Below are 13,336 nucleotides of genomic sequence, written 5' to 3' on the forward strand. Positions count from 1 at the left end.
GTTCTTCTGTTCCCTGAACCCATTTCTTGGTTAACTCAGATCACAGACACTCCCCTCCCCCAGGCTAGAGAGAAGCTCCTCCCTTCAACAGTCCACACTCAAACCAGGACCAGTCTTGAGGCTGTGTCAAGAAGGCCCCACTTTCCTCTGTGTGCCTTTGGGCTTAGTGACCCCCACTATCTGGGAAGTGTTCCCTTTGTCAAACCCATACAATTTGCAAAGTTTTAAAATTTCATTTCCCATCCGGACACAGTGGCTCACACCTGTAATCCTAGTACTCTGGGAGGATGAGGCGGGCAGATCACTTGAGGCCATGAGTTCGAGACCAGCCTGGGCAACATATAGAAACCCTGTCTCTACAAAAAATGCAAAAATTAGCCGGACATGGTGGTGCACTCCTGTAATCCCAGTTACTTGGGAGGCTGAGGCAGGAGAATTGCTTGAACCTGGGAGGTGGAGGTTGCCATGAGCCAAGATCGCACCACTGCACTCCAGCCTGGGAGATGGAGCAACACTCTGTCTCAACAACAACAACAAAAAATTCCCGTTGGATCAGCCTTAGCTGAGACAAAGACAGTTGACTCCCATTCCTCCCATGATATTCCTTTGTGTATTTTTTTTTCAAGATGGGGGTCTTCTTCTGTCCCCCAGGCTGGAGGGCATTGTGTCACAACCATGGCTCACTGCACCCTCTACCTCCCAGGCTCAAGTGATCCTCCCACTTCAGCCTCCCTAGTAGCTGGGACTACAGATGTGCACCACCACATCCAGCTAATTTTTATTTTGTTTTTTGGTCGAGATGGAGTCTTTCTATGTTTCCCAAGCTGGTCTTGAACACCTGGCCTTGAGCAATCCTCCTGCCTTGGCCTCTCAAAGCCCTGGGATTACAGGCATGAGCCAGTGCACCCAGCCAATCCTTCACGTATTTGAGGACCCTTGTATGATGACATGGACTAGCCCTATTAATGACATTAGTCACTCAAGTTCCTTTCCCAAGATTAGTCACCAATGTAGCTGTCCCATGGCCTCTCTTCCATCTCTGGGTACCGCTCCCTTTTTGCCAAGGTCAGCCCTGAATGCTCAGTCTGGTAAGGGCCTGACCAAGACAGCACACTGGCAGCAATCAGCTCACTCCTCCGTTCCCTAGCAGTTCTGAGCCTAGACTGTGTGCTGCTGTTCCTTCCTCCATGCCACCTCCCTTGGATGCTCTGCTTTCGCAGAGCATTAAGAAGCAGAACTTGGCCGGGCGCGGTGGCTCAAGCCTGTAATCCCAGCACTTTGGGAGGCCGAGACGGGCGGATCACGAGGTCAGGAGATCGAGACCATCCTGGCTAACACGGTGAAACCCCGTCTCTACTAAAAATACAAAAAAAAACTAGCCGGGCGACGTGGCGGGCGCCTGTAGTCCCAGCTGCTCCGGAGGCTGAGGCAGGAGAATGGCATAAACCCGGGAGGCAGAGCTTGCAGTGAGCTGAGATCCGGCCACTGCACTCCAGCCCGGGCGACAGAGCAAGACTCCGTCTCAAAAAAAAAAAAAAAAAGAAGCAGAACTTGTGGCAGGGCTTGAAAGGCGGGGACCCTACATGTGGCAAACAGCACTGATCGCATCTGTGTCACTCCTTGGCACGCTGGATGGGGCAAGACGGCTTCAGTAGCTGCCTCTGCCTCCTCTGCCAAGAATAAATGTCCAGACCTTACCTTTTGTTTTTTTGTTTTGTTTTGTTTTGTTTTGTTTTTGTTTTGAGACGGAGTCTCGCTCTGTCGCCCAGGCTGGAGTACAGTGGCGCCATCTCGGCTCACTACAAGCTCCGCCTCCCGGGTTCACGCCACTCTCCTGCCTCAGCCTCCCGAGCAGCTGGCATCACAGGCGCCCGCCACCGCGCCCGGCCAATTTTTTGTATTATTTAGCAGAGATGGGGTTTCACCGTGTTAGCCACCATGGTCTCCATCTCTTGACCTCGTGATCCCCCCACCTCGGCCTCCCAAAGTGCTGGGATTACAGGCGTGAGCCACCGCGCCCGGCCCCAGACCTTAACTTTTGTGAGAAGAACTTCCTGCACCATGTTCATCTCAGAGTGTGCCTCTTCTACTCACAAGACAGGGCTCTTCCCCAGCTGCAGCAGCAGCCTCAGGGCCACCGCCTCGGGTTCAATGTGGAAACTCCAGACGCACAAGGCAGGGCCTGGAAGGGGCTCCAGGAGACAAGGCAGGAGGGATGGAGTACATGGGCAACCTGCCTCTCTCTGCCAGTTTCATCCACCTCCGCCTGAGCCCCGCCATTCTGCAGGAGGAGCGGAGCTGGGTGTTGACAAGGAGAGACTTTACCTGCTTGGCACTCTAACCCATGGCTAAGGATCCTTCAGCCACCAAACTTCACAGCAAGAAGGGTGAATGCAGCAGGACTCACCCTCCACCTCCCACAGCCAGGAAGTAAAGGGAGGGCCCCCCAGTTCTGCACCCAAACTCCCTCTGGGAGCACCCTGGGCTCAATAAAGGGTTCTCCTTCCATCTTATTTTACTTCCAAATACTTATTTCCTTTTTATTTACTGTTTATTATTATTATTAGACACAGGATTTCACTCTGTTGCCCAGGATGAAGTGCAGTGGCATAATCACAGCTCACTACAGCCTCGTCTTGCCGCCTCAGCCTCATGGTAGCTGGGACTACAGGCATACATCACCACACCTAGCTAATATTGGTATTTTTTTGAAGAGACGGGGTCTTGCCAGGCAGCGCAGGCTGGTCTCGAACTCCTGGGCTCGAGTGATGCAACCGCCTCGGCCTCCCAAAGTGCTAGGATTACAGGTGTGGTGTGTCACGCCTGTAATCCCAACACTTTGGGAAGCCTAGGCAGGTAGATCACCTGAGGTCAGGAGTTCAAGCACAGCCTGGCCAACATGGTGAAACCCTGTCTCTACTAAAAATACAAAAATTAACCAGGCATGGTGGTGGGCGCTTGTAATCCCAGCTACTCTGGAGGCTGGGGCAGGAGAATTGCTTGAACCCCGGAGGGAAAGGTTGCAGTGAGCTGAGATCCCACCACAGTACTCCAGCCTGGGCAACAAAAGCAAAAACTCCATCTCAGAGAAAAAAAGTGTGTTAAGAAGGCAGATTTCACGTTAGGTGTTTTTTTTTTTTTAATCACAATACAATAATGAGGGTTAGCTTGAACATCTAATTTTTCACCTATTTTCTCCTTATTATTGAATTGTAAGCAATTTTCTTCTTGTCATTAAATATCTTGGAAAACAAAACAAACAAGTCATAAATTGTGAAGTAATGTTTGTAATACACACATCAATAAAAAAGAGGATCTTCCCTATAGAAAGAGTTTCCTAAAACCAATATTTTATACGATCATTTTTCACTCATCAGATTACTAATATATAATAAGAATGACAGTGCCTGGGCCAGAAAGGGTGTGACAAAGGGCATTCTCTTCAATGCTGCTGGCCAGATTAATGGGTCCATAATGTTGGAGGTCAGTTTGGCATTGTCAAAAGTCTTAAAAATAGATACTCCTTTTGGCCCAGCAATTTTGCATCTCAGAATTTCTCCTAAATATTAAACAATCAAGTAATGTTACAGGTATAAGAATGTTATCTAAAGCACTATAAAAAATTAAGAAAAGCCTCCAGACCAGCTTATTGAAGTAGGCCAAAAAATTTTTGATTAAAAAACTTAAAAAAAAACCAAACTTGATGTCTAACAACAGATGGTTATCAGGAAATAAATTATGATATTGCTGTATTTAAAATAATATATGGGCAGTAAAAATAATCATGTGGTTCTATGTTCCTTGACATGCAATGATATCCATCTATATGTTAAGTGTAAAGAGAAGTTAACAAAACAATATGGATGGGATGATTCTAGTTTTGTAAAGATATATTTTGTTTGTATAAGTTAACTAATTAAAAAAATCTGGAGATATATGTGTGTGTGTATGTATATACATACATATATAAACAGTGGTTATCCTTGAATAGAATAAAGGATATTTTATTTTCCTCCTTACATTTCAATATTTTCCAAGCAGTTTTTTTTCTTTGTTGGTACAGGGATCCTGCTCTGTTGCCCAGGCTAGAGTTCAATGGCACTATCATAGCTCACTTTAGCCTCGAACTCCAGGCTAAAGTGATCCTCCCACCTCAGCCTCCTGAGTAGCTGGGACTAAAGGCATGCACCACTATGTCCAATTTTTTATTTTTGCAGAGATGGGGTCTAATTATGTTTTCCAGGCTGGTCTCAAATTTCTGAGCTCAAACGATCCTCCTGCCTTGGCCTCTCAAAGTGTTGGGATTACAGGTGTGAACCACTGCAGCTGGCTTTTTTTTTTTTTTTTTTTTAAATGAGCATGTGTTAACTTTAAATTGGGGGTGGTTGCAGTGGTGGTAACTTTCCACTTTGAAAAAAACATTTCATGAAAACATAATAGCCGGCCGGGCGCGGTGGCTCAAGCCTGTAATCCCAGCACTTTGGGAGGCCGAGGCGGGCGGATCACGAGGTCAGGAGATCGAGACCATCCTGGCTAACACGGTGAAACCCCGTCTCTACTAAAAAAATACAAAAAACTAGCCAGGCGTGGTGGCGGGCGCCTGTAGTCCCAGCTACTCGGGAGGCTGAGGCAGGAGAATGGCGTAAACCCGGGAGGCGGAGTTTGCAGTGAGCTGAGATCTGGCCACTGCACTCCAGCCTGGGTGACAGAGTGAGACTCCTTCTCAAAAAAAAAACATAATAAAATAGTTGTGGTCCTTCTACACGAAATGACTGAGCAGTTACCAAAAGTCCAATTTTGGTTTTGCATTTTCCCCCTAAGACAGAAAGCTCTGTTTTGTCCACAATGCTCCTGGCAGAGGCTATATTCCCTGCGTTTCCCCGCGTCTTCTCCCCAGCCCTTCTGAACAGGTTGGCTTGGTTCAACCTAAATAACAATCAGCTAGTTTGACTCTAAGTTAAGTCCTTGGAGCAGAAGGTGCAGATTAGTTTAATCTCATAAATAAACTAATTCCTCTGGAAGCAAAGACAAGTCACAGCTTAATTCAGATCTTCTTCCAATTAATGAAATCCTCGCTGGCGATCAGCTCAGGCTAGCAGCCGGATGGGCAAGGACGCATGTGTCTGGCCAGGACCCTGGGTCCCCAGCCAGTAACATACAGTACTAGTACCCTCACAGTGGCCATGTAATTTATCATTCAAACAGAGACCTTTTTTTTTTCTTGAGACAGAGTCTTGCTCTGTCACCCAGGCTGGAGTATAGTGGCATGATCTCGGCTTACAGGTATGTGCCACCATTCTGGCTAATTTTTGTATTTTTAGTAGAGACAGGGTTTCACCATGTCAGGCTGGTCTTGAACTCCTGACCTCAGGTGATCTGCCCACCTCAGCCTCCCAAAGTGCTGGGATGATAGGCGTGAGCCACCTCACCCAGCATAGGAACACTTTTGAGAGGGATATTTAGGGTTACTTGAGGTGCCAGTTCAACAAACATAAGTAGAACATTGCAAAGCAAACCAGGCTGTAGGGTCGCCCTCCCCAAGGTGCTCATGGCTTTTAAGCTGAGATGGAGGCCTGCGGTCAGCACCTACAGAAGCACAGTCCCATCTGCTCTGCCCTACTCAGGAATTCCTGAGAAATAAGAGCAGTCAGCCTCACTGGATTTACAGGTGACTTTAGGGTCTAACAGGGAGGGCTGAAAAAGAGCTCAGAAAACAAAGGTGGGTTCTTACTTTCTTTTGTTTTTTTCTTTTTTTTCCAAGCCAAACTGTATCCAGCTTTATTAAAGATACTTTCCATAAACAATCATGGTATTTCAGGCAGGACATGGGCAGACAATCGTTAACAGTATACAACAACTTCCAAACTCCCCTTCTTCAATGGACTACCAAAAATCAGAAAGCCACTACAAAACCCAAAGAAGTCTTCATCTGATGCTCTGAACAGGGAAAGTTTGGAGTGAGAGTTGACATTTCACATTTAGCATGTTGTTTAACAACTTTTCACAAGCCGACCCTGACTTTCAGGAAGTGAAATGAAAATGGCAGAATTTATCTGAAGATCCACAATCTAGAAAGGCAACCACTGCTGTTTTGACAGGTGCCATCTCAGTGGCATCACTGGAAAGTCCAGATTGCCTGACACACTGGTAACCAATGACTAGGGGTCAGGTCCCAACAGAAGCCCGGGCTTAAGGGAGTTAAGTCTATGCTGAAAGATGGAAAGGGAGAAGAGGACATAAAAACAAATTTGTTTTTCCATACCACAAGGCTTTTGTGCCAAGGTGGCCATGTGTGTCAAAGTCAGGGAATCCCTCCTCCTGGGAACCAAAAGGAAGTCTCTCAAAACCAGAAGCGAAAGGTGTTTTCCCCACATCAATCCAGCTTTGGAGACATTCTATTAGTGACATATGCCCCTTCCCCCAAAAACAGCAATGAAGTGTTCTGTGTGCTAACAACATAGCTTAAAAAAAAAAAAAAAAAAAAAAAAGTAAGACAAAATTCTACATTTTTATAAAACTTGATAAAAAATAGTATTTCAAACTGTACAGTCACCAGAAGCACACAGTTATCAAAAACGCACACACTTTACTTGGCATCTCCAGCACCTTGAGCTTTCTGTGCCTGGTCTGTTTTGGCATCTCCGTTTTCTGCAGGGTTAGTCCCCTCCTTGCCAGCATCAGCTTTTCCCTTTTTCCCGTTGGGTACCTTCTCTCCCTTCTTTGCAGGGGCCTTTTTAGGCTTGGGCTCTGGCTTTGGAGGAGCAGGTTTAGCAGACAACCTCGCGGATCTTCTCTGTGATTCGTCCTTCACCTTGACTTTATCTTCTTTAGCATCCCCTTCAGCCTTTCTCTTGGGCATGGTGGCGACGGCGGCGGGACGTAGGTGCTGGAGGCGGGATGCAGCCCGCGCGGGGTTTGGTCTGTCCGGGGGTCGTTCTCGCCTCTTGTTCTTCACACTGCTCGGGGTTCTTACTTTCTTATTTCACAAGCCTGGTTTTGCGTGTTTGGCAGGTGTTGCAGAAACCCCCTGAGCGGAACAGCCCAGTAGCATGCCTGGATAGAGAAACCCTGCTCCGTGCACACTTGCACGGAACCGCCCTGAGTCCTTGCAGGCCTGCAGGCACAAACAGGGCCGCTTGGGATGTCACTCCTGCAGCTTCCTGGGCGCTGTTATCTCCAGTCTAAGGCTGGACCCTGCTCTCTGAAACCTCACTCAGTCACTTTCTTTTTTCTTTCCTTTTTTTTTTTGAGACAGAGTCTTGCTCTGTTGCCCAGGCTGGAGTGCAGTGGCACAATCTTGGCTCACTGCAACCTCTACCTCCCAGGTTCAGGCAAGACTCCTGCCTCAGCCTCCTGTGTAGCTGGGATTACAGGCGCCTGCCAACATGCCTGGCTAATTTTGTATTTTTACTAAAGACCGGGTTTCACCATGTTGGCCAGGCTGGTCTCAAACTCCTGACATCAAGTGATCCACCCTCCTTAGCCTCCTAAAGTGCTGGGATTACAGGCGTGAGCCACCACACCTGGCCACACTCAGTTATTTTCTAAAGGAGCTTCTCTGAAAGACTAACATCATTGCTCCTCCCAATGACTTGAGGGATACCAAGACTAGAGGTGGAAATAGGGTCCCTCCGTTGGATCACTGGGCCCTTCATGGATGCTGTGCTGCCCTCCACAGCCCACGGTGCTGCAAGGTGCCAAGAGCGACCTGTGCCATCCACAGCCTCCAATGCACCAAAGCTATGAGGTACCGTGTGCAGAACTGGGCAACCACCCATCTCACTCACTGCCAACTTTATTCTTCTAAAAACCTTGGAGTCATCCTCAACTCCTCTCTTTCTCTGAAACCATACATCCCATTCATCAGGCAGTTCTATTGAGCTGTCTTTAAAGTCTCCCAGGACCCTGCCTCTTGTCACCATGTTGCTGCCTTGCCCTGGTCCAAGCTACCAGCAGGTGTACCTCGGTTATGGCGGTAGTCTCCTGAAGGGTATCCCTGCCTCTCTCCTCACCACCACCCTCCATTCAATCCATTCTCAAGACACAGCCCTTGGAAATGTAAGTTAGATCACGTCACTGCCATGACCAAAACCCTCCAATGGGCACATGTCGCTTAGGGTGAAAGCCAACGTTCTTACCAGGCCTGCAGGCCCTGTACCATCTGCACGTGTGCCCTGTTACGTTTCTCTCCTTCTCTCCTCCTTGTCTCCACACTGGTTACTCCATTCCTCCACACACTAGTAGTCCTGCTCTAACCTGGGGACCTTTGTGCCAGCAGTCTCTTCTTCTTATGTATATATGTATGTGTTTATATATTTATTTTTAGAGACAGCATCTCCCTCTGTCACTCACACCGGAGAGCAGTGGTGCAATCTGAGCTCACTGCATCCTCGAACTCCTGGGCTCAAGCAATCCTCCCACTTCAGCATCCTCAGTAGCTAGGACTACAGGCATGCCTAGCTGATTTTTTTTTTTTTTTCTTAAAAGTTTTTGTAGAGATGGGGCCTTGCTGTGTTGCCCAGGCTGGTCTTGAACTCCTGGGTTCAGGTAATCCTCCCACCTCGGCCTCCCAAAGTGCTGGAATTACAGGCACGAGCCACTGTGCCAAGCAGTTTCCTCTTCGTGACACTCCCTTAGCAATGGTCAAATCAACTCTTGGCATCAGTGTCACCTCTCAACCAAGTCTATTCTGACCACTCCATTTAAAATGGCAGTTGGTTCTTCTGGCAACATGCACATCTGGATTTTCTTATCTGTTCCACTCCATATCACTTCCCACCTCCTAAATGACCACATAATTTACTTATCTATTATATTTACCATTTATTGTCTAATCCCCCCCGTGGAAGCTTGTGGGTTTCATGATGGCAGGGGTTTGTTACTGTTGTTCACTGATGTGTCCTAAGTACCTAGGACAGTTTCTGGCACATAAGTAGTTGCTCCATTAATATTTGTTGAATGAATGGGCTGAGTGCAGTGGCTCATACCTGTAATCCCAGCACTTTGGGAAGTCAAAGCGGGCGGATCACTTGAGGTCAGGAGTTCGAGACCAGCCCGGACAACATGGTAAAAGTCCATCTCTACTAAAAATACAAAAATTAACCAGGCGTGGTGGCCCATGCCTGTAATCCCAGCTACTCAAGAGGCTGAGGCAGGAGAATCGTTTGATCTTGAACTGCAGTGAACCAAGATCGCGCCACTGAACTCCAGCCTGGGCAACAGAACGAGACTTTGTCTCAAAAAAAAATCGTTGAATGAATGAGCAAAAAGACCGTCTCTCTTTATGAATAGGCATGACACCTTGTCACCTGGGCATTGAAGCCACCATGCTTGTGCTCCTGCCTGTGAGTCCTAGAGTCTCTTGTGAAAATATTCCTTCCTCCTAATTCATAGGTACATCTGAATTTCAGAGATAATTGCACGACTGAAATTAAACTCGTCCCAAAGATGGAAGAAAACAGGAGAAAGGGCAGGAGAACTCCCTGAATGCAGCCTCTCTGATGTGGCTCCATATCAGAGAACACATAGGCAGTAAAATCCGGGCTTAACCTCCCAACCACCCAATGACTGCTTGGGCAGATGAATGACAACACCACGGGGTTGTGGCTTTTTTTGGTTATAGAGATTATTATATGGTGGGTATTTGATAAATGATTGAACCTTTTTATCTGCCTTTTTTGCCCAAGAAGCATGTTTGTAATTGCCATTACAAGGTGGTTGAGCATTTCCGAGGCTCATTACTATTGATTGGGCACCACTAGCTTGCTTGGTAGCTGTTCCTATGTGAGTCATGTCTTGTAGCCCTGGCTACATAAATTAACTGACCTGGAATGGAAAGCTGAAAGATAAATGTAGTGCATGAAACAGTATGATATAGTTTTGATATTTGTCGTGGCCCAAATCTCATGTTGAAATTAATTCCCAACGTTGGAGGTGGGGCCTGGTGGGAGGTGTTTGGATTGTGGAGGTGGATTCTTCATGAATGGCTTGGGCTATCCCCTTGGTGACAAGTGAGCTCTCGCTCTGAGTTCATGTGAGATCTGGTCATTTAAAAGTATGTGGGCCCCCCCCCCGCCCCCACTGTCAATCTCATTTGCTCCTGCTTTTGCCGTGTGACATGCCTGCCCCCCCTTCACCTTCTGCCATGGTTGTAAGATTCGTGAGGCCTTCCCAGAAGTTGAGAAGATGCTGGCATCACACTTCCTATACAGTCTGCAGAACCGTGAGCCAGTGAAACCTCTTTTCTTGATAAGTTACCCAGTATCAGGTTTTTCTTTACAGCAAAGTAAGAACGGCCTAACACACAGTCATTGATGCAAAAACAAGTGACTAGTTAATGATGTTAATTCTCTTCATGACTTCTCTTTATTTTTATTTTTTATTTTTTATTTTTTTTTTGAGACGGAGTTTCAGATTTCGCTTTTGTTGCCCAGGCTGGAGTGCAATGGTGCCATCTCGGCTCACTGCAACCTCCGCCTCCCGGGTTCAAGTAATTCTCCTGCCTCAGACTCCCGAGTACCTGGGATTACAGGCACCTACCACCACGCCCGGTTAATTTTGTAATTTTAGTAGAGATGGGGTTTTTCCATGTTGGTCAGGCTGGTCTCGAACTCCTGACCTCAGGCGATCCGCCCGCCTAGGCCTCCCAAAATGGTGGGATTACAGGCGTGAGCCACCGCTCCCAGCCCCTCTTCATGATTTCTAATTGTAGAAAGCAACAAATGAAGATGCAGTAGAGAGCCAAACACACACACGCACGTACACACACACAAATACACACATGCACACATTCCTGGTTCAAATTAAACACTCTCAGGTGTTAAGTGTGGAATCAATTTATATTACCTTTTCTCTCAGGAGGATTTTTCAAGTTTCCTCCTCTTAAAGTTAAAAAAAAAAAAGTTCCTGGGCGTTGGTTACAAAGCAGTCATTAATATTGCTTGCAGTTCTACAGAGATAAAAGAGCATTTACTCACTGGTGAGTGCTCAACCCACTAACTAGCATCTGTCTGGCAAAGAGAAGAATGATGTGTCATTCAGTAGACTTGGCTTCTCCCAGCTGAATTCTGCTTCCTTTTATTCCTCTATGTGATCTGTGCAAAATAGCAAAGCTCAGAGTTAAGCAGGCCCATATGAACATCATCAGTCTCTTTACGCATGTTTTTCTGTTTTAATTTTTGCTAACTCCTTAGAAATATAAACTTTACTGTCTTACTAATGCATGCTTTTCATCCAAGTATCATAGCTATAATAAATATTATTTCTTGAGCACTTTCTATGGGCCAAAATGGGCTGGGGCATTACCTACATGATCTCATTTAGTTTTTACAGCCACCATTCAGAGAAGATTACGCAGCTAGGCACTGTGGCTCATGCCTGTAATCAGAGCACTTTGAGGGGTTGAGGTGGATGGATCGCTTGAGCTCAGGAGTTCAATACCAGCCTGGGTAACACGATGAAACCTGTCTTTACCAAAAATACAAAAATGACAGTAGCTGTCATCCCAGCTACTCAGGAGGCTGAGATAGGAGGGTCGCTTTAGCCTGGGAGGTTGCAGTGAGCACAGATCATGCCACTGCACTCCAGCCTGGGTGACAAAGCAAAACCCTGTCTCAAACAAACAAACAAACAAAAAAAAAGCCCAGAGAAGGTCACCCAATCTCCTGGTGAGGCAAGAGGAACTGATATGCACTCTGAGAGCCGATTTGTGCAGTCTCACAGCTAGAAATGAGCAGGATTGACATTTGAACTCAGGTTCACCTGAATTTCTTTTTTTTTTTTTAGAATGAGAGACAGGGTCTTGCTTGGTCACCCAGGCTGAAATGCAGTGGCACAACTACAGCTCACTGTCACTGTAACCTCAGCTTCATTCCTGGGCTCAAGAAATCCTCCCACCTCAGCCTCCAGAGTAGTTGGAGTGGACTATAGGTGCACCACCTTGCCCTGCTAATTTTTAAATTTTCTTTGTAGAGATGGGGTCTTGCTATGCTGCCCAGGCTGGTCTTGAACTCCTGGCCACTGCATTTCTTTTCACTGATTTTCTTGGCTGACAACATGGTGCTCACTTTGGAGATTAATTCCACCTTGTCCTGTAGTATAAACTCAACATGTAGAGCCAGCCCAGGTCCTCCTGTGCCAGCTGAGCTTCAGCTTGTCCCCAAGCCTCTCAGGGCACTCACCTTTCTTAGTTTCTCTGCCTTCCAACCCAGGCTCTGTTGAGAATAGAGTTTTGCACAAATCCATGCTGTGAGTTCCATGTGAGCTGGAACCTTTGTGCCCCTCTACTAGGTGCCCATTGTGTTCATAGTTGTTGAACTAAGCCTTGGTCTCCTCACCCATGACCTAACCCCTTTCCTAGTCTGTACAGGCTCTTGCCCTCTCACTTGCTGTCAGCCTCTGGCTGCCATCTTCCTGTACAGATCGATCACTGTTAGCTGGGCATGGTGGCTTACACCTCTAATCCCATGTATTTAGGAGTCCAAGGTGGGAGCACTGCTTGAGGTTAGGAGTTCCAGACTAGCCTGGGCAATAGAGTGAGACCCCATCTCTACAAAAAATTAAGAAATTAGCTGGGCATGATGGTGCATAACTGTAGTCCCAGCTACTCAGGATGCTGAGGTGGGAGAACCACTTGAGCCCAAGAGTTCAAGGCTACAGTGAGCTATGATTATCTCACTGCACTCCAGCCTGGGCAACAGAGCAAGACCCTGTCTCAAAACAAACAAACAAAGAGAGTCGCTGTCCACTTTGGGCTGTTGCTCACCTGCACTGCTAACCCTGTTCCACCCCCAGCAGCCCTATGTCCTTCTCCTTAGCCAGTCCATGGCATGGAGGTATAGAAGCCAAGTCGGCTTACACCATGAGAGTGAATGGGAAGTAGATCCTTCCAGCCACAAGGCTTTGGGTTTTTCAGAGTGGTTAGAATAGGGTAGGCAGATGCTTCCTTCAGCTTCCATGTTACTAAACAGTTTGCTCCTTTATTCCTTTCCTATATCCTAGGCACGGTCTAGACTGCTTCCACTGCTCATGGATAAGTGCAGATATAAATGGCTTGTGCATAGGGTCACCAGAATGGTAGCCTTGAGGATCCTCCCCAGCTCAGAAAACTCTTATAAACACCAAATGATAAACCTGAGGCCAAAAGACAGCCAAGGAATGATACACAAGGCAAGCATTCTCAAGGACACAAAGCTGAGTGTGCTGGGGCTGCCGTTTCGCATCTCACTTCCAGCTTGTCTGGACAGAAGAGCCTCAGAGCTATCAGCTTCCACAGGATGAGAGAGGTTCAGACAAAGAGCGAGAGAGAGTTTGCCAGAGTGTATGACTGCTTCCAGTT

At 47.0% G+C, this 13,336-nt stretch overlaps 1 pseudogene; it reads right to left on the bottom strand.

Annotated features, from left to right (window-relative positions):
- Window positions 1-6,586: 6,586 nt before the first annotated feature.
- Window positions 6,587-6,880, bottom strand: LOC104676564 (annotated as a pseudogene).
- Window positions 6,881-13,336: the final 6,456 nt, after the last annotated feature.

This window comes from Rhinopithecus roxellana, chromosome 11, assembly GCF_007565055.1.
Source record: "Rhinopithecus roxellana isolate Shanxi Qingling chromosome 11, ASM756505v1, whole genome shotgun sequence".
NCBI classification, from domain to species: Eukaryota; Metazoa; Chordata; class Mammalia; order Primates; family Cercopithecidae; genus Rhinopithecus; species Rhinopithecus roxellana.